Genomic DNA, 26541 nt, shown 5'->3' with positions numbered 1-26541 from the left:
TTTAGGAAAACACTGCATCTGAGATTGCTGAGGAGTCCTCTCTCTTCTGACTCTCTCTGAACATCAAGATCTTTGCTACAGAGAGTCCAGGAGGTTGAGTTCACACATGCTTTTTTAGTTCATTATCTCTATCTGTGTTGGTGGCCACAGCAAAAAAAAAAAAAAAAAAAAAAAAAAAAAATTGGTCAACACTAAATAAAAACTGATGGATTTCATAACAAGACTCCAGGTGGATCCCAGAAACACAGCAGAGGGTGGAAGTATGGTACGTGTTCCAAGTATAGGTGAAAGCAGGGAAGTTCCCCATTTTCCCCATGCAATTTGTCTCTTCTTCCAGAAGATAAGTATACTTATTATGTACAGATAGATTCTGTATTTACTATTCAGAACGAAGAGACTGAAAGTCCATAACCCTAGACAATATAACAAATCACAACTGATAATTTGATTTGTTTTGAATACACTTGAGCCAGAAGCTATAGCCTAATGATAATAGCATGACATCTCACTGGAAACAGATACCAGACTACTAAACTGATCTTCTCCCCGTTGTTGATACTTGCCTGTTTTACGTGCATCAGACAGATGTAGGAATGCCCTACGAAGGAGGGAGATACTGCTTTCAATGAGAAACCAGATAACAGTGAAGAAAGCAGCTGCTTTAGAGAAACTTCATTGCTTCTAAAGCATTCAGAACTGTAAAGGCATTTAGTGTTTGCTCTTTTATCAGTGCAGCTGCAAGTGATAATTCAACCTCCAAGTGGTCTGTGCTTTTGTTCCATTTGAATTGAAAAATGCCCTAACAAAAATCCTTGCTTTGTATCGGGATTATATGCTTGAAAAGAACTGAACAAATTGCAGTTAGAATGATCAAAATGATCCATTTTCCTTACCATGTTGCTAGTAGACAAAGGTTGATATTTGAAAATCAGATTTTTCCACTATCAATATTACTGCCTAATGCAAGTGTAGTGATACAGCTTTATCAAATTCCAAGACAGATTTACCCAAAAGACAGTTATCTTTATTATCCTCATCTCACAAACAGCAGTTGCCAGTGTCACACACTGACAACACTTCACTAGACATCCTAAGCATCTTTATCATCTCAATATCCAAAAATAGAATGCCTTCTGTACACTGATGTCTCCACAAGACTACACTTGCAAATGTTGTTTCTCCTGTACCAAAGAAAATCACTCTTCTGAACTACTGCACCATGAACATTACTTCTCTCACAGCCTCACTCCTTGTTAACATCCCGGTGTCCTACAGAGCAGCCAGCAAGGCAGTAAGGAGCTCCATGTTGGAGGTAGAGACTAAGGCCCAACTTCTTATATATCTAGGAACCTCATTCCCACTAAAAATCAAGCCTTTATCCTAGTTTGAATTAAATCTCACCTTTTGTGGAAGTGGTACCACTGCGTATGTAGACAAGAGCTCTCCTGCTAAAGAAATCTACAGCACAACATAAGGTTGGTACTGTATCTTGTGATGTAGTGATCTGAACTCACTGCCCACCCCAACGAAACAGCATAGCTAGTGTTAGGGAGCTGTATTTAGACAGGTATTTGAATCCACGGAGAGACTCAGCAGGAAAAACATACTGACAGACACGCCTACTGGATGCTCCCCATTTCCCAAACAACAATTTCCCCCAACAGAAATGTTGATTTAAACTATTCATGCTAACGTGAGTGCAGGATAAGGTTATGTGATTCTTGGAGCCGCCACATCAGGTCATGAATGATGTAGTAACGAAAAGAAAATTCCTTGCTCATTGCACAGCAAATAAAGACAGGATTGTGAAACCACTCACTGCCGTGCTGAGCTCTGCCTCTGTGTATGCACAGAGTCAGATTCGCAGAAGAGCTCAGCACAGAGGATGAAGGAGACCTTTGAACATCATCTCACAGTCATTTCTCTAAAAACTACTGAGTGCTAAGCACTATGAAAATCTGATTATGAATGTGAGTTCTGATATTTAAACCCCTGCTTCAAAATCCAGGCACCTTACCTGTTCACAGAAACTGATGTCCCCTTAAATTCTGCTGTGCCATGCATCTGTGTCCTGGGTTAGAAACGACCAAACCCTCTTGGGAATTACCCTGGGGCATGATGAAATACCTTCCCGATAGGCTGGCAAGCTTTAGCTCTCCTAACCTCTAAACAGAGACAAATCCAAAGAGGTTAAGAGATAACCTCATCATAACCCCAGGTTTTCCCTGCTGAGCTACTGTACTAAAATCTCTCCTGTGGAAGAAACAGTGACCACAGGGGAACAAACAAGACTTTTTGAGCCTGAGTTTCAGGAGTACTGCATATCCACAGCTTCCACTGACTCCGCTTAGAAGGCTCTAAAAATCATGATAAAGGGTCACCTCCTATGTAGAGTTAAGATTATTTAGATTCTCCAATTGCTCATATGACCATGTCAAGAGGGTTTTTTTCAGGACATCATTATCTCCAATTTCCTAGGCTTTCAATGTTTTTTCTAGGGATAATCCCCTACAATGTGGGGGGTTTTTGATATACACGTTGAACAAACTCTTGGCTAGGTAGTTTACATGGAATATAGATCAGTATACATGGAATATAGATTGCTTTTTATATAAACTTTCTAAAAAACCCAAAAGTCTTCAGTTTCAGCTTGGCCTTTACAGATGTGCAAAAGCTTTGGTGGAGGAAGGGTGTATTTTTAAAAGGGGAGCATTAGAAAGGCTTGATTTTTTTTTTCCTGGCTTAACTGACCCCAGACTGTAACCTTAGCCAAGCTGATAATGGAGAAAGTAAACTAATTACCACGTATGTCCAGAGCCTGCCCTGCCCCAGCTTCACTGACCCAACATTATCACACTGCACCTTCTTTTCCACACTTTCTCAAAATTCAATTCAATGAATCAAAGATGCTCCCAGCGCGTATCATCTGCTACCTTTAGGCATAGCAACCACCAGCCCAACACTTCTCTGTGCAGGAGTTTTAGAGCATCCATTGTCTTTGCTAAACAAGCATTTTCATGACAAAAGTCAAGAAATAAATAACAATTTCAAGAAGTTCCTCTATTTAAAGTCCCTTAAGTTGTAAGTTCAAGGAAGGCAACGCCTTTGTGACAGCACAGCTGTAGATTAAAAAGATTCCCAGGGCCTCCTAGCTATTCTGACTCTTGGTCTTTAGAATTATATGAATATAGGCTTAAGACCACCCAAATTCTTTTTTTTTTTTTCTTCTTTTTGAGAGGGGGAGAGAAAGAACATGCACACAAGCACGTGAAAAAGAAAGAGACCATTACCCTCATGTTAGACAACTGTAGTTTTACAGTAACAAAGATCTGACAGGCAGTATTGACCTGTGACAGCAGCTGTATTTACATTATAGCCTAAAAGGGAAAGCACACTAGAGGGGATGGTATATACACTGCATGATACAGTGGCCTTTAGAGAAATGCTTTAACCCACATGTGCAAAATCCAGTTGCAGGAATTTAAGTTCCCTTCCAAAGAACACCCGGGGGTAACTGACTTTTGTCTCTTGCTTAGTATGTGGCTGATTTTGCACCTAAATCTCAACTCTCTACCAGGAAGCATTCACATAGTAGTAGGACATGTTCTTCTGGAGAGCCAGCATTTGTCCGTGAGCAGACAATCCTAGTTACCTCCTATTTTATTTAGGATGATCAGCATGACTGATGTGCTGGAAGGAAACAGGACAACAGCACACAAGCTAAGCAGCCTCTACTCTGCATGGCAAGTTTAGAAAATGGAAAAATAAGAGCTTAAAACCCCCAATTCATTCCAAAAAGCTAAACAAACTAGTCTCATCTCTTAGCAAAGAGGAAGGAGGTAGAAGTATTTCAAATACCTCAGTTTAGCACCTTATTGAAGCTAGTCTCCCTAGGCTCCCTGACAGTCCATGGAGAGAGGAGGGGAGGTTCCTCTGAAGATGATCCAGAGCTGGAGCCCCGAGCTCTCCACTGATGATACAGTGAGCATAGGGACCTGAGATAAGCACCTGAGAGGCAGGGGCTGTGCCCCTTGTAGATCCAGGCTGAAAGCAATCAATTTGTACTGGGTCTATTCCAAACTGAAATTCATTATACAACCTTTTGACAATATTTCTTTGTTTTCTAATTGATTCAGGCTTTCTTAGACTGATCTCTCAATACAGAGTCTAAACAAAGAGAAACATAATCAAATGCTTGCTTTTTCAGCAGGGGGAAAAGAAAAAGAAAAATCACAAACATTGCTCTGCCTCGCGCTGTAGCTTTCCTGTGCTGCTCCCATCTTTATTTATTGTTCTTCCTTCACACCATGGGTTCTTGGATAGCAAAGAAAAACAGCAAAGAAAAACCTCTGTCTTCAAGAAGAAAGGTTGGCAGGGAAGTCAAATTAAAAATGGCAATCACATTTGCAGCAGTGTAGTCAGCTAAAACAATCAACATTGTTATTTATACTATGGCTTCACTTCAGGTATCAAGTAGCTCAGAGCCCTGTTATGCCAGCACTCTGTGAATGGAAAGAAAACAGCTATCACAAGCATATGGAAAGCATACCTGGCCAGTCTCTTCAGGTGCTGAAGCTTTAAACATATGCACATGTCCCACTAATTCCCTTATTACCAGCTGCTTTTAATCACCTGCCAAAAGCAGGTGTAACAACAGACGTAATATGGGTTTTGTGATTCGGGGCACAAGAGTCAAGATATGATAGGCAGATGGGACAGGTTGGTGGAGAAGGGAGAGCGGAAGAGAGGACAAAGTTCAAAGTCTTGGGAAGATTTAGTATAAACTTGTCACGTGGGAGACTCCAGCAGACAGTTCTCAGTAGCGGTAAATCCAAACTGTGACATGTTTGGACATAAGTTTGCAGCAAGGGAAGTATTCCAGCCTGCAGGACCTGAGCAAAGGCATTGGTCAGAGCAAGAATGTGCGGCAACCTTGGTTCAAGTTTGTTCTCTGCCACAAGCTTTCATATAACTTGGGTCCAGTCACTTAGCCTCCGACTGCTTCAGCCCCACAAAAGTGAGACCACGCCAATACTGACCTCTTGCTCACAGGCTTGCGTCAGTAAAGGCAGCACGGATGACCAGGAGGTACTCAGGACACCTGGCACTTGAGGTTGTATAGCTTCCTTAGATGTAACCAGCTATCCTCACAAGTCTCTGGGAAAGAGGATAATTACTCCAAAACACCATTAAAGACTCTTCATCGATTTGTGAGCTTTTTATTGCTTCTAGCTGAGGCACTTCAGGCCAGTCCCACAGAGCCAGGCAGGCACCAAGCTCTCATACGTAGTTTAAAGAATGATAACCGTCTTCCTATCTTCCACGTCATTCACCTTGAAGAACCAGTGGAAGTTTTTCCACTCATTCATCAATATACAGCTCCATCGCACTGGTCCTGGCTTAGGTACCAGTTGTATAATCAAATCTTGTACTTCTAGTAAAATAAAATAGAAATGCAGGTTAAGATGGCAATAATGGCATGTGAGTTCAAGGGCCTAATTTTGATTTCACATACAGTATTAGCAAAAGCCAGCGAGTCAGTGGCTATCAATTCACAACAGCCGTTCCTCCCATCTACGCTCTCCTCATATATGAGGGGTTGGCTGTGCAGAAGGGAGCAAGACAACTTCAGCTGACACAAGGACCCTCCAGACAACAAGAGCAGTCTTCCAGCAAGCCTCTACTCATCCTCTTCACCTGGACAAACGGTGCCCACAGTCTGTAACCCCAGAAAGGGCTTAGAGAGGAGAGCAGGGAAACTGCTGCAGCTCAGTCACTGACGTAGGTAAACCCACCACCCCTGCTGCCAGAAAGAACCATTTCAGGGACTCCTTTCCACGATATTGGGAATTCCTGCAAAACTCCCATTCCTGACGTGCTGCTCTTATGTGAAATATCCGCAGTGTTTGCAAAGAAGTGATTATGAATGACTAACCAGCCATGCATATATTTCAAGAAAACTTGGAAACAACCTTGTTATTTTTGGAAAAACGTACACTTGTTCAGGGCAAGCTGGCAAGGAAGAATTACTGTGGAAAGCTACCTAAAGAACAGAGAGTCTGTAGTGCCACCTACTGCTTTACTCCGGATTTTAACTTCTGATTTCAAAAAAAACTGAGACAAAAAGTGCCACCCTGGGGTAGACCCAAGCCCAAACAGTCACCCAGACCTGACAACCACCCACACCAGATTCCTCACCAGAAGGTGCAAGAACGCTGCCACAGACGACGTAAGAGCTAATCCCACCTGTGAGCTTTGTGGCCCAAAGCACGAAGCATGACAGCCCTTCAAAAAGCACTGTTAATTTTTGTTATAATCATGCTGAGTATTCTTGTTATGCACACGAATACTAAAGCTGATTTGGACTCTTAATACCTCCTCAACTTCACCACAGATCAGCAGCAGTAAGTCCCAAAGATACTCCAAAAGATATTCCAAAGATATTTCAAAGGTACATTGTATGAAAGTGTGGTTCATGTATTTTTTAAATACTTGAATTTTTTTTTTGCATAATTTAACCTTTTAATGTAATTATAAGCCTTCCTGCTACACAAGACAGAGAACAATTTCCTGGCCTCCAGTCTGCTGGTCAGTCATTACTGTATAAACTTTCACTAGGTTCACAGCTACTCAGCCATTCACACAGAATTAAAAAAAAAAAAAAAAAAAAAAGAGAGAGAACCAAAAGTAAAGCCCCTTTGCGTTTATTTTGAACTGCCCAGTCAAATATATGACTGTTCCTTGAATACATTTCAATTTTCCTAACCACAAATTCACAAAACACAGATGATTCCACAAAGAAAACAGATACTCCTTTCGGATTATGAATTACAAACCAGAAAACAAAACATGCAAAAATGCAAGGGGAAGGTTGCTTTTCTCCCCCAGCTAACAGAGTATCAAAGAACTGTAATTAGAATTTGCTACTCAGTACAACGTATTATCAAAATCACCAAAGAGAACATATCCATTTATTCATAAATGTGGTCTGGATTATACAGGCATTGTAGATGCTTGGTTGTATGTGTGTCTGGTCTGTTTTGTGTTTGGTTTGGAATCCATTCATTTAGTCCTTAATTTGCCATTAAGGAACTGATACAGCAAGTGTGCACATTAAACATTTAAATACGGGTGCCCAGAGGCATACATAGTTAAACAACTGCAAGTGGTTATCGCTGAAAGTTTAAACAAGTGATTTTCCTTCCTCTACAAAGATGAGGTTAAAGGTTGGACTAGACGACCTCCAGAGATCCCTTCCAATCTAAATTGTTCTATCATTCAAGCACATGCAAGTGCAGGAATAGAAAATTGACAAGTAGGCATAATGTAGAGTATAATGCTCTGGAACATCACTTCCCATTTATACCAGGATTGGACAGAGTTCATACTGACTGGTTCATACATACAGATCTTAGGAGACTTCAGTCCGCATCTTCAAAAGTATTTAGGTGAGAAACTGCCACTGACATCAGTAGGACTTCAGCTCCTCTGTACCTGGGGGGAGGCAGGACCCAGGGTCTTGTACAAGCTTCCAAACTACAGACCTATTGACAAAGCTCAGAGACACCAAGTTCACCATAGTCTCAGCGTCATGAATCTAAAAGTTCTTAGTCATCTAGCGCATAAAACAACACAAATGACATATAGTCCTGAGATGTCTGGAAAGCCTGCAACTGCCATAGTACGCTGTTCACTGAAGAAGGGTTAAATCCACTGGAGGGGATTTTAATAGCTAGTTTACAGAAACTCACTAGTTACATTTGATTATATTGTATCTGTACCCTGTAAAAACTGACCTGAATCCCTCGTGCCAAATGCAAAAGTCCTTCTACACAGATTAAAGGGGTTTCATTCCATGGCCGTTAAGAAGTTTTCTCCATTTATCTTAGCTAAAAGAAATTCTACACAGATCTTAATAAATGTTGAACACTGTCACACTACTTAGAGCGACATTTTGGTGGAATACAGCAATAGGAAAATATATTACATTTCATAGTCCGTCCTTCCAAAAACTCCTACTACTTGGCCTGTCTTAAAAAAAAAAAGGGGGGGGGGGGGGGGGGGGGGGGGGGGGAGGAGAAAAGCCTGCTTCAGCAGTGCCAAGCTTTTAATGGTGTCCCAAAGCAATGCAGCTTAGAACAGAAAGTGAAGATTATCAGATTCGTACAAGAGAAGACAGGGGACAAAAGACCTTAACTGTGATGGAAGGAAGACAGCATAAAAGAATCATCAGGAACATCTCCCCTCTACTCAGCACTGGCGAGGCCAGTCCTAGGCTCCCCAGTATACAAAAAACCATGGGTTTACTGCTGCGAGTCCAAGGAAGTGCCACAAAGATGATTAAGGGACTGGAGCATCTTTCACATGCGGAGAGACAGGGACAACTGGGACTGTTCAGCCTAGAAAAGAGAGGGTCCAGGGAGATCTTATCACCTGGTATTGATACCTGATGGGAGAGAATGAAGAAGAGGGAGCCAGACTCTTCTCACTAGTGCTCAGTGACAGGACAAGAGGCAACAGGCACAAACTGAAACACAGGAAACTTCATCTGACCATAGGAAAAATACATTTCTTACTGTGAGAGTGGTCAAACACTGGAATAGGTTGTCCACAGAGGTTGTGGAGTCTCCAGTCTCGAAACCAGAATTCCCAAAACTCCTCAGTTTTCCTTGGTTCTTTTTAAAAGTGCTGATAGAGATCAAATTCTACTCAATTAGGTCGTGTCAGAATCATTAAACTGCAATAAAGATCAACAAAAATGCAAAACTGCAGACCAGATGTAATATATGCTGAAGTACCATGACTGTTTGTCTACTTAAGACTGTTCTCTACCTGATCACTTAGTACATATAGGAGAAACTTTAAGACGGGGATTCAGATTGACTAATCCCCAACTAAAATGTTATTGCATAAACTGGACTTATTCACCTACTTCAATGGCAGGTACACATACAAACAGATATCATAGACTAAAAAGACTTGCTTTTACCTCCATGTTTGAATCAGAAGCAATGAGACAACTGTTTTTTGGTTCTGAGTAGTACCGAATTTAAGGGTTAGAAATGGGTCTGATCAAATACAGATTCAAACAATCTGCCATTAAAAGAAACATCAAATACTGACATGAACTCCTCAGTTTAATTCCATTTGTATCATTCTTTTGTGCAAAATGCCTGAATTTAATAGCAAAGCTTCCAGAACAGAATACATAATATACGTAAAAGTGTCTTGCTCCTACACAGGAACTAGATCTGATCCTGCATCTATTTAAGAAATTGGCAGGATATATTAATTATGTCCCCATGAACAAGGTTTGGCCAACTATCTTTAGTGCCTCTGTATAACTAAGCTTTAAATAAGCCTGCAGTATGTAGGCAACAGTGTGCAGAAGTCAGCAAGTGGCACTTAAAAAGCACAGCATCAATTCGCAGTACTTAGCAAACAGCCATGGTTTCCGTGGTGGTTACAAGGAATTTGCCTTTGAATCTGCATTAAATAGCCAAATTTTCTACATCCTGTTTGGTGCATTTAGAAAACATCTGTTTTGATTAACTTGAAATCAGTGCAGCACGTTAACATCTCAGAGGAAATTAGGTTCATTTAATATGGATTTTAAGGCTGTGTTCCCCTTGCTCTAGTGATATCAGAAAGGGCTTTATACTTAGAAGTTGTGCTTCTGCAATGCCTAGCGATGGTGGAAACAGAGTTCTCTGAGCATAGAGTAAGATACGCTGCGCCAAGATAGGCCTTGATTTACTTCCCCGGGTGGTGGGTAATAATTCAAGGGAGAAATTGGCCAGATGAGAGTTAAATCCTGTGGGATCCAGATTCTAAATGGGATCCTAAGTGGTGCAGTTTCCCCTTTCCTGGTTTCCCTTACAAAGACAGAAAACGGCAGGAACTTTCACAAGCTGATCTTCTTGGTTTCAGGCACTTAAGGGGTGACACCAGACAATTCTGAGAAGAAAAGGAAACAAACTGAAGCAAGCTGCCACCATCTTGTGCGTAAGAATCACTCCTAGAGTAAAACAGCTTTCCAAATGTGTCTGTTGGGGTGCAGCAAGCTGAAAGATAGGCTTTCTCCACAGAAAAGGTAATTGTCTTCCGGAGAATTAAAAAAAAAAAAAAAAAAAGCCAAAGCCAGCAGTAAACCCACTTGAAAATGCCACTCCAGTATTACAGGTGTTGTAATTCAGTTGCCTCACATTCCAATACTCCTCTATAGGCAGCTATCTGTGGTTTGATGAAAGCTCTCAATAGGTACCGCTGTCTCCTCCCAAGGAAAAGAACGGCACAGGCATCTCGGGAATCTTCAAGTGTGGTTGACTATGGGCATCTGGTTAGGCAAGCCTGCTCAATGGGACCATGTGGGCACTGAAACAGGCTTTTGAGGTACTTAAGCAGGTTAGTAAAATCAAAATAATATAGAAGTACCAGTGTTAGCATCTATGGAAAACCTTCAGAAGGCTGTCGCTAAAATATAATGAAAATACAGCGTTAAGAGTACTGCAGGCACAGCTTGGAAGGTAGGGTCTAAAGCAAATGCCCACGGATGTCCATTTGTAGCTAAAGTACATTTTGACCCCCCATTTTCTCAGACCACTCTCTCTCATTTTTATCTGTTGGATGTTATCAGACTCCTGCAGCTAAGATTTTCAAAGCAGCTTAAAATTATGAATGAGTTTCAATGAAGTTTGAGTAACAAAGCTCCCTCAAGCTGACTTGAAAAGCTCTCCTGTGCCTGTTCAGCCTTCTGAGGCCTAATCTGTTGTGTATTTCTTCACACAGGGTCCAGCTCAGCAAAGAGGGCTTCGACTGGGAGGCTGTACATGTTGCTGTAGTAATGATGCCTAGTCTAAGTTCTCTGATGAAGCTTAGCAGTTGGTGAAGTTTCCAGGGTTTAAGCTTCTTACTATGGCAATCATAGTAAGGCAATTTTGCAGACCTTAGTTTCATATTTCCCCTCTCATTTCAAAAAACCATCTAGTTTTCAACACAGCTCTAATGATAACTTCACAAAACTCTGTGGTTTTGCTTTGTAGATCATTTAAGCATTTTGTCTCAAGTTGCTCCACAGCTCTACTGTGTCAGCTCCAAGTGAATCAAAGAAATCTCAGAGCAAAAGCTGTTTGAAACTGGTAATATTCTTCTGGATTCTCAGTGGAACCACCAATTTTGCCTGATGAGGTTCACTCAAAAGACTTCATTGACTTAAGCAAATCTTTCAACATGCATGGCAGGAGTTTAAAGTTTCTAATGAACCATGAAACCAGGCAAGTTTCATAGGAGCTTTTTGAGAATGCTATTCTTAATTCTAGCTCCACATCACCTAACAATTTTGCCACCAATCTCATGATGCACAAGACCCATGGGAGAGTTGTACAAGCTGTTGAGGAAAGCTATGACAACCCTATTAGAATATACAGCAGGTCCAGGGAGACCAGAAGTTATTCACCATCTTGTAGGCCAGAGCTCCAAGAGCCAGTCAGAGAGCAAGATAAGTACTGTTCAGAGCAACACTGATCTCCTGTAACAAATAAGAACAAGATTTTTTTTTTCTTTTTAAACAGGGTTTTGTTGTAAAATGCTGATTCATCAATACTAACAATGATGCACTTGGATCCAGGATATGATTTCTGGATGGAGGAACTCCGAATTGCCATGTATTCTCTGGCATGCTCCTGAAGTGGCTTTTAAGCTCACTTTTTTTAGAAAGATTAAAAGCTACAGAAAACAATTCAGCCGCTGAAATCCAGGATCAGTGTTTTGCTCTGTCACAGTGTTCCTACACAAGTTAGTTTCTCTGTGCTCTACCTCCTCATTTTCCAAGCAACTGAGACTTCCTACCTCATGGAAGTCATGTAAAGATAGAAGCTTTAAAGACTTTCCAGTGTTTAGCTGTAACAAGGACCAGGAACACGAGTACTTTATGTACCTTACCAAGAAGGTATAAAATTCACAATGAGTCTCACCAATGCTATCAGAACGTACTACCGGCCACTGGTCAACACAGGCGTTTTGAGTGAAGTTGGAGGCTTGACCAATTTGAAGCCAGGTTTTAGTTTATGCCTGTGCTCCACCCTAGAAAGATGTTAAGCATAAGTAAAGTGATAATAGTTTTACGTTCATTTTGAAATCCAGACTATGCATCAGCATATGGCAGTTATCTCCGAGCAATGAAAGAACAATCATTTTTATTTCTAATTGAACTGAAGAATTCACACGCAGATTCTTCCACAACAGAGCTTGGAGAGGTCTGTTTAGCAGCAGACCTGCTAAAGATCTGCTACTCAGTCACAACTGCCTGGTGTGCAAATATAAATTTGCTGCAGCTCCTGACAGCAACTGCATTTATCCTTTTGGTTACAGAAGCAGCAGCTCCACCAAATTCCAGTTCCTCTTCACTAGCCAACTCTGGACTGATCTTACACTCCCTTTTACTTCAGTTTAAACATTGTAATATGTATTTTCTTTACTTGTTTCTCAAAATTCTTCTGTATCTATATAAAAAGATACGTGAAAGAGAGAAGCCTTATGTTCTTTTTAACATATTAACTTAGAGGACAAAGATTAGAAACCTCTTGGTGACACAGACTGGAGTCAATTAAGACAAAATATTCTGTGTGCATACTCTCCTCAAGGCAATATCTGCAGCTAGTATGTAATGCAAACCATGTTAAGCAGCTACGTCTAGCCTGATTTCTGTCCAGCTACCAAGGATTCTGACTGAATTTCACCAGACAGAAATGTGCAATTTTTTTGTCATTAGAGAGCACCCAGGGAAGTAGCACAACAAAATGCTTCCTGCTGCTGTTAAATGCAGGAGGCTGTGATTTCAGCTCAGTCATCTGCTCTCACATTGAGTAATCCACAAATATTTGAGCTTTCTGGCAGCATAAACCCCCCCACAGTAGCAGAGTCTTTTTCTCTAAATGGTCCGAGACATTTCCATGTTTGCCTTCTCAGGCTATTGATAGTAAACTGCTTAATAGGAGAGGGCACCTGTGATGCTTTTCCTGATTATCGATAACATCTAGAAGGCTTAAACATGGCCTTTCCTGCTTCAGTTTTTAAAGGAGGTTAATTGAGATCAGATACTTAAAGCTGAACTTAACAGCAACACAGTAAGTGCACAGTCCAGACTATGGAAAAAAACCAAAATGTTAAAAAATATTTGGAATAGTTAAATATATCCAGATCAGCCACACATGATAACTTCAGAGTACTTAAGAAGCTACATGAACGACCCTGAGCCATTCCTGGCTATCTGTAGAGCACTCACTGAAGACACGTATGGAACTCCAGGAGACCAGAAAGCATAATTTTACTGATTTTTAAGAGATAGGGAACAGTTTGGGAACATTTAGGCCAGTTTATATACCTGATTATAGCCCCTAGCATACAAATAAGACAGTAAGAAATACCTTGTACACATGCAACAGAACAAATGAAAATTTCACCCTTTACAAGATAACTGGCCTATAGTACATAAAGAGATTATACATATACATATATACTATACTATATACGTATATATACTATATATAAAGCAAGCAAGGCTTTGAGTATAGCCCTCAACACAGCTCCTGTAAGAAAACAAGGAAAAACATGCTCTTTGTGAAATGATTATAAAGTAGCAAAACAAGTGGTTGAAAAGTTGCGTTCAACGAGTCATTGTTAACCATTCACTGGGAGACTGAGTGAATGTATTCACTAGGGCGTTCATCCTACACGCATCTATCACAGTGCAATAGTATTCAGAAGTCTTTAAAGTGCTTTTGAGAGAGACTGTTTATTAAAAAACAAACAAACAAACAAACAAACCTGGATGATACCAAGCCAGGAGAGAGTGCAAGTACTTTGGAGGACAAAATCAGAATTTAAAGTTACATTGGTCAACTGAAGAAGCCAGCACAAAAAAAGTTCAGAGACCTGTTAGACACCTTTGGAAAACAGTAAATCAACCAGAATAACAGCAAATTTTAGTAAATCAGAAGATTTAGAGAGTAGGGAGAGGGAAAAGAAGGGGACATCTTGCAGGACACCAAATTTGGTGGGGGGAGTCAATTATTTGTTCTCTTCCTCCCCCATGGACAGGACAAGAGTAAAGGGCTAAATTTTAAAAACAAGAGAAATTCAGTTGAGAGGTCAAAAAGATTTTAAGAGGTTAAGTAATAGTTACTTGGAAAGATTGTGAAATCATCTGTCACAGATTTCTAGAACACGTCAGGGTGGTTTAGGCTAATTATTTACTTGACTATGGGTATAATTCCCAGCCCCCAGTACCTCCCTTCTGTCCCAGCACCTCCTCTTGCTCCTCCTTGTCCCTGACATCCCATTTCATTTCTCCTTGCCTCACAATCTCTTCCCTGCACCACTTCTTCCCCTCTTCCCCCAGGGACAGGGAGGGGGAAATAAGACTTTAAAGAATTCTGCCTCAAACAACTAATGAATTAAGTTAGAATTAGTGTCACTAATGAGAACATTTTTCAGCATTTATTAGACCAGTGGCTACAGTGACCTCTTATGCTAGGGTTATACAGTTGCTTCCATTCCAGCATCCCTGTTTTCAAAAGTCATGAATAACTTAAAAACGCACACATTTTGGCTGAAGTTTTCTAGGCGTGAGGTAGAATTTGTAGGGACATCAATAGCTCCTGCATTGTGCAGCTTCCAAGCTTTTTCCAGTTTGGAAAAAATATTGTGTCACTGCAGAAATAACCTGTGATCCTATAGTTAAAGTCTATATGAGAATGATGCATGTGCACAAGGCAGCAGAATTAAGACTGTACATCTGACTGTGGCATTTCTTACCTCTGAGAGCTTAACTGTAGAACTTTAATGTTGTATTACCATCAGTTCTTTCTATGGGATCTATTTTACAATGAACTTACAAACGGCATGTGTAACAAATGATATCTATTGCATTTTATTATTCATCTTTTTCCACATATTGACATTCGAGATGTAACCAGGGACTTTGCACAGAATACGTCTGGCCGAAGTGGTGTGTACTGATTAATGTCCTTTTGGTGCTGATATGAAACACATGGGTTATATTAGAAAAGCGATGTATGAAATGATACATTGGAAATTACTTACCTATTCCATGAACATGACTTACCAAAGTCAGGAATGTTCTAGCGATTAACTCGTACGAATGCATGTGAATTAAACCACTTCTTTCTGGGAAAAGGGTAGCATTATCAACTACCAATAGGCTGTAATGGGTCAGCACTAAAATCTTCTCAAGTAAATGGCTTTGACGGTACAGTAGCAAAATTATATATTCAGATGATGAGTAAATTAAAACAAAGGGCTATTATTATTCCTGTTCAATTTGACAAATTGAAGTTATTTCTTCTTCAAATTTAGGCCATGACTGAAAAAAGAATCCCTATAAAAGTCCTTAGGCATATGCTTAACTCCTATTAAAATCAATATCCCACTGAAATTGTTAAAGTTAAGCACGTGCTTAAATATTTTCCTGAATCTGGCCAGTGGGTACTTATTTGCCAAAGTTTTATTTTCTTTATTGATACAATATTGACTCCAAAACGTTGTGGACACATAAATATTAGCCAAAATTATTAACTTTTTCTGCATTTCTTGGCCTTTTAAAAAATCTGGTCTGGCTAGAAGACTGCCTTATCATTAAGCCAACATATTAAATTTCTCTGACAGTAAAATCTATCTATAGACATACAGTAACAACAAATTAACCTCAATCTGACATGAATGAAAACAGTTTCTAAGTGGTTATAGTTCCTAAAACAGAATCTATATGCAATAAATATAATTATTTCACTGAAATTGTTAGCACATGTTTTTCTTTTGCAACAGACATGTTCGCCGTACCATCTTTGTTGTATTGATATGTTCTTTAGTAGCCCATTCTGTGCCTTCATCCTTGATTTAAATTTATCGTGACACATTTTTAAACAATAGCAGGAAACCTCACTTATGACTTTAATTATAAAATGGTGTTATAAAATTATATCCACATTTTACTTTTGGCAGTTGGCAATCCTCATTTAACATAAATAACCCTTCTTGGCCTCAGCAGTTCTCTTTGGTTGATTTCAATGCTTACTGTATGTAATTGATATAAAAACACAAGGTTTAGGAAGCAGTTATTGGAACTTGTTAAAAGAAGTAGTCAAGTTCATAAACGCAGTCATTTTGCTATGTTACATGCCAAGAGAATTAATAATGTACGTTTGGGAATAAGGGAGAAATTCTGGCTTTTTAAAGAAAGACTGATGTAACTACAGTATTCCACTCCTATGTTAATTGTTTGGCTCACAAACCCATGGCTTTGTTTCTCTTCCCCCCACAGCTGCTTCCAATAATCTTCTAAGAACTGACACATACATACACACACATCCATGTTATATGCAGACATGCATTTTTAACTACACATATGCACTAAGACCAAAATAATTCTATTGTTCTCTATTGAAGAACAAGAGCAAATATGTTAACCTTCCTGTATAAATAAAAGGAAAAAACAGTCACATCAGAAGAGGCTGTTCTCAGAAGACTGAAGTTTAGCAGTACTAGAGATGAAGCTACTTCAAGTCATTTCCCAAAGCGAATTCCCAAGCAGTTCACGCGAAGGGGCTGATTTCCACTGAAGACCCCTGAAGCTGCACAAAGTCATCTTTGTCTGTCTTACTTTTGCACACTGATAGCGCTGGTACACGAACATGCACGAGTTACTTGTCTGCATGAGCAATTAAGTAACTCCAAAACTGAATCCTCTGACGCACAATGGTCACATAAGTGTATGAAAAGCCACCTGTGCGTAATGCAGAGATAGACCGTCATTTGAAAACCTGAAGCTTAACATTAAAATGCAACACCTTCTTAACTTGTGTCTGACTATCACACAGCATTACTCACAGGATTAAAGATAAGCGTGTACTTAAAAGACTTTGATGAACTGGAGACAAAAACCAGCCCAATTCTCGACAGTGCTGGGCCCTCCATAACCTTCACTGAGCTGACGGGAGCTACTAATTGTCCTTCACTTTTGAAAACAAATGACTCAGTTTAGGCCCCACTTAGAGTTTTTCCATCTGCCATTTTAAGGACTCAGCTTCAAAAATTCTAACTTACTAAAGCTAATTTATGAGAAAGAATTCCAAAACATTGAGAACGTGATTTTTAAGCTTCCATTTGGCTGGTTTATCTCATACCTCAAATAAAAATCAGTTTAAGACACAAGAAGGGGACTTCGTGCTTTTTGCATCAGGATCCACCACCTCAGATCATGAGAGGGATGTGTCCTACAAGCCAAGTCACACGACAGGACACAGCCATAGCACAGGACTGCGTTTGTGGACAGCCAGAGATCTGTGATGCCATAGATTGTCACTAACAAATGCCAGATGTGGATGGTTGGAAGCAGAGGCAGCTGGGGAATTCAGAGGAAAGCTGAGATGCTTAAAATGTATGTGCTGTCAGTAGTACGATGGGAGAGCAGGACAGAGGGGCCAGATGTGCGAGTCTCGCACAGAAAGAAAGAGACTAGACAGACCTGCAAGACAAAGCTAAATAAAATTATTAAGCAAATGAATGTTTCAATTATGGGCCACTACCTTGGGGTAAAGACTCAGCTTTAGGAACATGGAAGGGACAAATACTTTTCCTGCCCCCTCTGACATACCCACCCCAGCTGCTTTTATACATCAAAAATGTAACGTAGTTGATATTTGCTTAGTCAAGGGCATAAGTACTTATCGGTCATATATAAACCAGTCTCTTAAGCTCGATCAGGTACCAACGTGCCTCCTATCCCTTTCCAGTGAACAGGGAGAACACACCAATACCATCAAAAAGAAATGTCTCTCATCTGTAACTTGCCACTTCCAACCGGTGCCGGAAGCAAGAGCCAGCCTGTGCCTTTGGCCACTCATTAAACCACTCAGCCAGGAAAGCTCGAGGACACTGGGATTTCAAAAACTTCTTGCATTCTCCCTTCTTAACCATGCAAGGATGGACGCAAGCCAGCCTCTGTGACATAATAAAGTTCATTAAGTAAATCAATCTTAGGAGTTTTAATTCTTCTCCATCACTGAACTATAACATCCATTTCAACCTCTCAAAACTCATCCCTAATCAGCTGAGACCTACTGACTTTAACTGGGGCTCTGCCCAAGAGAGAGGTGCCAGATCAGGCCTGCTACCTGGAGAACACAAGAGGTCCCAAAGCCAGTGGCTCCCACCCTAAAACCAGCACAACAACAGCTGCCAACTCTTCGGTTTAAGTAGTCTAGACTGCCCTCTTTCTTCCTTGGGCATCGCCAGGTTTGTGCAAATGTTAAAGGCAAACCTGAAAAAACAGTGCTAGGGAACACGTCGCTTTTTCCCCGACTGCCAGGCCCTGAGGTTCAGCTGAGGAGGCCACACATACTAGCATGTCTTTCTCTCTCCCACAGATGTTACACTGTTTCTGAATAAATAGGAAGCTGACTACCTAGCAGTGGAAGAAATTACTTCAGAGGACGCTGAGACTCATGGGACTTTCACATTTCCTAATATAAACTTTGATTTTGCTATTTTTATTGAAAAGGGGGTGTTGAGCAAAGGGGGTAGTGCTTCCTCCTCACACTTCCTATTGCTATATGCAATATTAATACTTTAACCTTATAATTAGGGATGGTCATATTTTGTGGAACCTGAGGTTTTGCAGACCTCTTGAACTTCTGGCGGGGGGAGGAGGAAAGGGAAGTTACAAAGCATGAAGCTCACCACATCTTTCCTTATAAGCCTGTGATTTTCTTTTCCCCTGTGAAAGGGGATTCAGATTCTTTCTTTTTAGCCATCATATTTGTCTGCCTAAAGACCTATCTCCAACGCTTGGTCTAGATATACTTTTGAGGCCAAGCCCTAAATTGCTGCAAACTGTCAGCATCCCTGATATCAGTGCTACCAGTCTATACTGACCATCAGCCCCGGTGTGCCTGCCTCCGTGCTTGGCAGGGTAAGGGGAAGATCAGTCTGCACTGAGGAATTCACCCATCATTCTGCAGAGATCAACTACTACTACTTCAAAAAAAAAAAAAAAAAAAAAAAAAAAAGGCAAACAATTGGCTTTGGCAGCATTCAGGAGGCATCTGGCCACGAAATCCCAAAAGAGAACTAATCCATCAGGAGAGCAACATTCAGTAAGTTATAGTCCTTATTTAAAAGCAGATTCCATGCAAATAAAAAAAATGGCATCACAGCTGAGAAATTTAGGTTTCCTGACTTAACCAACAACTGAAATCAAAACCCAAAGCCACATCCTCAGCTAATATAAATATGGTGCAATTGAACCTGATAGAGCAAGGCCTGTCAAACACATCCCAGTCCCGCTGTAATCCTTTTTAACAGTGTTGAGGCAGAATAACTTTCCTAACGCACAAAAGAAGGGAACAGTATTGCTCTGTTTGCGTGCTTGGGATAGGAGGCCACAGTTTGGGGTTTGCAGTGGCATGAGTGCATTTTCATTCAAGTACTCATTAGAAACAAAGTAATGGACAATGGTAGGCATTAGAAGTGCTGAAGGAGAAGCAGGACAAAGAATATGTTCATTGGCTCACTGTCAAAGAGTTGAATCCTCCCTGTTGGCCCAACAGTCTCAGAAGTCAAAAAACATTTCAACTGAAGTCAGCTTAAAACCTTCCCTCCCATCCTAATTTTAAAACTTAATAGCGAATTAAAGGATTGTTCTACTATAGTGAACAACAGAAATATTTTTAAAGCATCAAGTATTTAGCTTTCACATTACTTTTATTTAGCAAATAATTTAACAAAATTGAGGTGAATTCTCAAAGCAAAAAAAATTTCTAAATCTCTATTTTTACCCTCAGAGGGGGTTGGGATTTTTTGGGTTGGCTTGTTTGGTTTTGACAAACAAGATACTTATGCCCTTCAAGAGTCCTCTCCATTATGGCGCCTGCCTCCTACAGAAGACACTTGACTGGACGTATGCTCTCAGTTCAGGCTACAGCTAATTACACATAAACAAGGACTGCTTTCCAGGTTCATCAACACCTCAGAGCACCTACCCTGTTGTGTACATGACTCAAGGCTGTTCTGTGTCTGCAGGGACTCCCATTTCTGCTGTTCGCCCAATAAAGATTCCTTTATATAAATAGGCTGATTTTTTTTAATCATTCCTCAGCTCCCACCTCTACACCAGGTATCAGGGCATGGCTGAACAAACACAGTTTTTTCCCCCCTGAACTTTCTGTGGCAGCATTAGCCCACTGCTGCCATCGAGAGATACCCTCGCACAAGGCACATACAAATTCACTTTTCTCAAAGCCATCAGTTTTAAATCCCTCCTTAATTTCAACTTCTGCCATGATGCCTGCTTATACCTCATGTGCAGGTGAAAGTTTCGCTAATAATAGATGCATAATGTTTCCCTAGATTTCAATTCCTCCTCCTGATTGCTTATCCAACACACAGTCTTTGCAGTACTGGTGCCAATCAACAGCACTTCTATAAGCAGTGCTTTATGGGTTGAAAACTGGCATGACAAAAAGCACTCTGCTTCCAGGACCTGGGAGATAGTTCAGTTGCAATTTGTTTTCTAAAGTCTCAGAAGGTTTCACTCTTCCACAAAAAGAGGCTCTTTTATAAGTGTAACAAGTTGTCCAAAACTCTATAAACCATCAGGCTAAAGAGCCATCAGGCAAATGCCAAAAGACAGCCTCTTGGAGAAATTTATTGAACAACAATGTCCTCTGCTGGCAGGAACTAGACTCAACTTGTAACGCTGCATTGCAGTACCTTCCCCACGATTCTGGAGACATCATCATGAATACGTCATTAAATGGCCTGAACAGGAAGCCAAGAATAGAACAAAATCAACACTACGATAAAGTGCTGTTTGGATGGTCTTGGCTGGTTTACCTCAGATAAGGACAGAGGTCAGGGTATATTCGATGCATAAACCTCTGATGACAGGAAATAAATTTGAATACGATTCAAGATTAGCCTGTATGACTTCATGCCCCAGTGAACAGGGCAGCAACATGGAGATGGAATCCAGATTCTCCTCTCAACCTTACTGCTTGTCCTCTGCGTGTCTTCAGGCAAATCAGGTCTCTTCCACCTATTTAGATTTTGAAAGCATCAGAAGAGTGAAGACACTATTTGTCCAACTAGACCTTACCACAAAAGGGAGCTGAGGTACTTTCAAGAGCACACAAATGACACCCGAGTCTGGGATTTATTTACAAGTGTTACACACATACTAAAGACTAGATTTTCAGAGTACTCAGGTTCCAAAAGAGGCCTACAGGCCCTTAACTGACCCGGCTGCTCCCAGGAACTCCGGTAACGACCTAACCCCTGTTAATCCTCTTTAAACACAGTGGAGTTGACAGCTGCTTTGTTGGGTTCCTCCATGTCCCTAAGTGCTGACTCTGAAGAGCCTATGTTTTGGTAACACTTCCCTAAATACCTGCTCCAATTCTCAAAATAAAAACCAGTGTAGCTGAAACCCAAGTTTAGGTCTACTGCACCAGATTGCTTCTGGAAACAGGGGAAAAAAGCAGCCAAAGGGAAATTCTCCATTTTCATTCTGGTGTTCCTCACACTCCTATGCCTCAAAGGGGCAGTCACACAATCATACATGAAAAAAAGCTCATGAATCCCAATTATCATCAAAACCAAGCATTGTTACAGTTCTAGTTAGTTCTAGGATCTAACCATAATCCTAAAAGCACATAATGACACGCTTTTCCCATCCACAGAGCTTGACAATTCTGTTGAAATTCAGGAAGGAAAACAAGAATTATCCAACATATTTAGAAAGACCGAACAAACTTTTCGGCTTAGATTCACTTCGTCAGATCCCTTGAGGTTCTGAGTCTGTTTGCTCTTTCCAGCTACACAAGCTGGTCTAAGAAAAGCCGTTACCTCTCCCAATAAACTTTGTTTCCTTATCCTTAGAGTACTGCAGCTACACCACCACTACGACAAGAGTTCTTCTAACTTTCTTCAGCAGCCAACAGAAGTCGTCAGTGGAAGAAACCTCCAACACCTGCAAAATGACTACATTGTCGCTTAAGAAGGTAGAAGCCGGGCTCAGGATAAGAGGATTGTGAATCAGCGCAACAGCTCAGAATTGGCAGATTTTAAGTGTCACAGTGACGGCATTTTGGCGAGGAACAGCGAAAACGGCACTGTAAGGTTGTGTGAGACAAGGTGATCAAAATAAAGCGAGCAAATTTAATCGCGGAAAAAAAGTGGAACTATTTCTAATGATCCTTTAGCTTAGTCACCAATTCTATTTATATGTTTTAAGGGACCATAAATATTTTTATCTGCACTAAGGACACAAAGAGAGTTTTCCAGTTTCTATATAAAGAAGTCATTTTGGACAGATCAAAACAATAAAGGCGCAGGACTCCTGGATGACAGATGCCAGGATGTTAGTAACCATAAATGGTTTTCAAATATGGCCCCATCACCATCCCCCACAGTAGCCCTTTCAAGTGGGAATTACAAATTGCTTACTTGGAGAGGAAATTTCAAACAGGCCACTTATCAAAAAGTGCCAAATAAACCTGTCATTGGGATAGAAGTTACAAACCATTCCTAAACTCTGCAGACATTTCCTGAGCCTGTGAACTCTGATCTTGGCTTCTAATAAACATGACATCAGCTCCCCAGTACTGCAGACACAAGACACATGACCCACCACTATGTTATCGCTTCCTCTGCAGTTTCTTCTAGGATCTGTTCTAAAGCACAACATCAATGGAAGACTTTCCGCTTATTTCAAAATTGGTTTTGGATCAGGTCCTTAAAGGGAGGTCAGAACAAGCACAGCATGGTATCACTGTGTGAGCTACAAATATTATTGCAAGTATCCACTTAAAAGCAATACTGAATCTGAGACCTTTGAGGAGTTTTCCAGGTATTGAATTAGTAAGTGGGTTAAGACAAGACTCCTGTTGCTGTCAAAGACTTATTAACTGCTAACCTCTCATCCTAGAAATGTAACTGAGCCTTTAAAAACTCTGATTAAACATGTACATACTGGATGGCTACCGAATAACATCTCAAAACATGTTAAGAATTATTATAATATGCTAGAAGACTTTCAACACTAGAATGACAGTCACCTTAATTTCCAGAGAAATTCCAGGGAACAATTAAGATAGCTAAAGCTCTGCGGTTTACTTTTTCCATGTAGGCACTTCCTTTGCGACTAAGTTTTTGGTTTTGAAACTAAAGTTGGAAAAAATTTAAAAAGATTTAAAAGATTTAAAAGAAAAAAAATTTAAAAGATTTAAAAGAAAAGCTCCCGTTTATCTCTGGGCTGGAAACTTGACCAAGAACCCTACCTGATACACCAGACAAAATGGGTCATCAACTCAATAAGCTAAGATGTCAATAAGCACAGAACTAGGGCTCTTGGAAAAGTAATTTTAAAATTATGCTATCAAAATAAGATATTTGTAAAGATATTGGAATATTTATCTAGAAATGGAGCCTCTACTTCTGCCCTAAGGACAGACATTTCCTTCAGACTGGATATTCCTAAAACAATTCCACATCAAACATGGGTCAGAGCTGGCAGGTTATAATATGCAACGAGCAACAAATTTTGTTTAAAAGCTTCATGATTTGAAGCTTTTAAATTTAAAATTTTAAAATTAATTTAAATTTTAAAATTAAAATTTAATTTTAAAATTAAAATTAAATTTAAAAGCTTTTTTAAAAGCTTTTAAAAATACTTGCTGGAAAGGACATCTCCAAAAGCCACCATGAATCCTCACAGATGGTAAGTCATAGCGGACACAGATCTAGAAAGCTGTCCAGAGTCCTGGGAGCATGACTGCCCATTTTTTATTTCTGTGTTTTCCTCTTCCATCCTCATCAGTTCAGAATCTGCAATTTCGAAAACTAGGAAAGTCCCATTGGTCCGTGTAGGTCAGAAAGGAGAGCTAGCTGCTCCATAGCGTAAACTGACTGCCAACATCTCTAGTCAAGCTTAAAGCAGTTGTGCATAAATAGCATTCTGGCACAAAGCTGCTAAAACATCCTCAAATCACGTCCGCCTTGGCACGTGGCTAGCCTGCCAGCTATAATGCAAATGTTTCACCCTTCTCATGGCAGGATACCAGCTGCCGTTCACTGGGACACAAAGAGGAGGTCACTCTGTGAAACAGATACACAAGGAGACATAAACATATCTACCGTTATCACAAGATTGAGCAGGTCCTTGAAAATCTGCAAAGCTCAAAGCCCCTCCATGCCCTGCTGCGGGGAAGGGGAAGCTCCTCCTTGCTCCTGAAACGGACAAGAAATGCTTGAGTTTCTGGTTGGTGGAGCTCACTCCAAGGACTTTTCTTAGGAAGGGAAAAGAAACTCACAGAAGGCACCAGATCCCTGGCCTGTGTATGCTGACAATCAAAAGAAATTATCCAGTTTACATTATCTGATTATTTAGCCTTCTAGTTTCAGAGCTGTAAAAATACATGGATCTCCCCAGTACTAAAAAGGACCAGCTATTCTATACCAACATCATGAATCTGCAGCACTTTAGCAGGAACACAAAGAGCAAATGATGAAACCGGACTACCAGGGAGGGGACTGCAAGGGAAGGGAGCTTACTGGAGTCAGGCGTTGGTCAGAATAGCCAGGCAAAGCCACGCTCTTACTAAGGGAGCCAAGTGATCTTTAATGACCAGGAAAAATTCACTGCTTTGGATTTAATGACTCACGGAGCAATGCAGAACCTCCTACCAACGTGCTGTGGCATTCATACCCAGAAGGAAGTGTGTCAGCTACTGAGTCATGCAACTCCGAAGGATTGGCTGTCGCCAATCTAAATACAAACTATGCCCAGCCCTGTTCAGTCCTGACATTACCATAGCCCAAGGTTAAGCTCATCTCCCAAGAGCTTTCTAAAATAAAAACCTTTCTGGTTATAAACAAAATATGATTTCCAAACCCAGGCTACCGGGACCATGCTTGAAAGCCCAGCAATTTCCCTGCACACACATTTAGCCTTCTAACATCAAAGCGCCTGCAATACAACCTGCCAAAGGGACTGGAAGCAAAACTGATTGGCTACTTAGGAGCAAACTTTAATACAGGAGTGGGACTTGTGTTTTTACACTACTGACCTACATTTGCAAATCCCTGGAGGTAATTTTGTCCAGCCTATAAAAAGGAAGAGCTATAAAGCCGGCTATATTAAGTTGTTATGCAATAGAAAGCACAGCTGCACTGAACAAAAACAGCCTATGACAAGAGGAGCAAACAAAAGCCATGAAGTTCCACGTAGGAAAAACTAATACATTTCAGCTAACAAAAGAAGAGACTTTTAATTAACTTGTTCTCATTGAGTGCAGAGATAATTAAATTACAGAAACAACCACATTAGTGTAATCAGTTTAGAAGAACCCACATAGACAAAGGATTTTTCAAGATCCATCTATAAAGAAAAGAAGCTCCATTTAAACTGCATTACTCTTCCTTTGTTAAATGCATTCATGTGCTTTCTTTTAGAGAAAAGAAGATCATAACTCCAATTCAGTTTAATCAAATCCTTGAAAGACTACCACAACTTCTGATCCAGTTCTTCAGACATTTTGTATTTTTAAGATTATTTCTTTCTTCTGTTCATGCAACTATTCCTGAATCTCAGCTTCCACTTTATCAAGGTGTATCTCCCTTCCTTTCAACTGCACAGTAAAGACTGACAATATGACTTGGATGCATTACAAGGGCTCAAAATGACAAATAAAAACCAAAGTGACAAATAAAATAATGAAACTGGGCAGAGCTAGTTTGCTAAAGCCAAAATATTGGGGTGGGATTTAATTTTTGGGAAGGTGCAGCTCACAACTTGAAATCTTCAAGGCTTGATAATGGGGGCTTGCCTAATCGCTTCAAAAGGGAGTATATTTATTAGGATGAGCATGTATTTGTATCAAATCATGAGGGATCTGCACTGCTTGAACTGCAGTATTCTTTACCCAAAACAATAGCCCACCTTTCCAGTGTTAGCCACAGTAAAAGTCACTCATGGTTTGATCCATGAAGGTCCAACAAAAAATTCATACCAGGCCAAAGCACAAAGGAACACCTTCAACAGGACCATTCATATCCATAAGTTAAGCATCTGTTGAAGTACTTTGCAGAACTGATCCAGAATACATAATCTTACCCTTAGGAAAAAGGGCTGATGTTAAGAGGAGGTCAGGCTAGGAAAAGAGAATCCACTGATGGTGTGCTTCTTGAGGTCTACCCAGACGTGTTACAGGTGCTCAGAGCAGAGCTCCTCCACGAGCAGCCACAAAACCCTGGCGCACACCTGCCTGGTAGAGATGCTAAGACGCGACAGGAAGGAGGAGTTTTCCATCTGAAGCAAATCGGCTGGAATAGCATCTGCAAGATTGTAATAGCCCAAATAGAGATCAGTACAACAGCCAACTCCTTTTGCCCTTAATAAATTCCACATGAAAGCATGAATGATGTAGACCCGACACCACCACATCCTCAAGTTCTCCTGCCATCTAT

This window comes from Gymnogyps californianus, chromosome 3 (genome assembly GCF_018139145.2).
Source record: "Gymnogyps californianus isolate 813 chromosome 3, ASM1813914v2, whole genome shotgun sequence".
Lineage (NCBI taxonomy): Eukaryota > Metazoa > Chordata > Aves > Accipitriformes > Cathartidae > Gymnogyps > Gymnogyps californianus.
The sequence above is the reverse complement of the archived record's forward strand: the minus strand, read 5'-3'. Positions refer to the sequence as shown.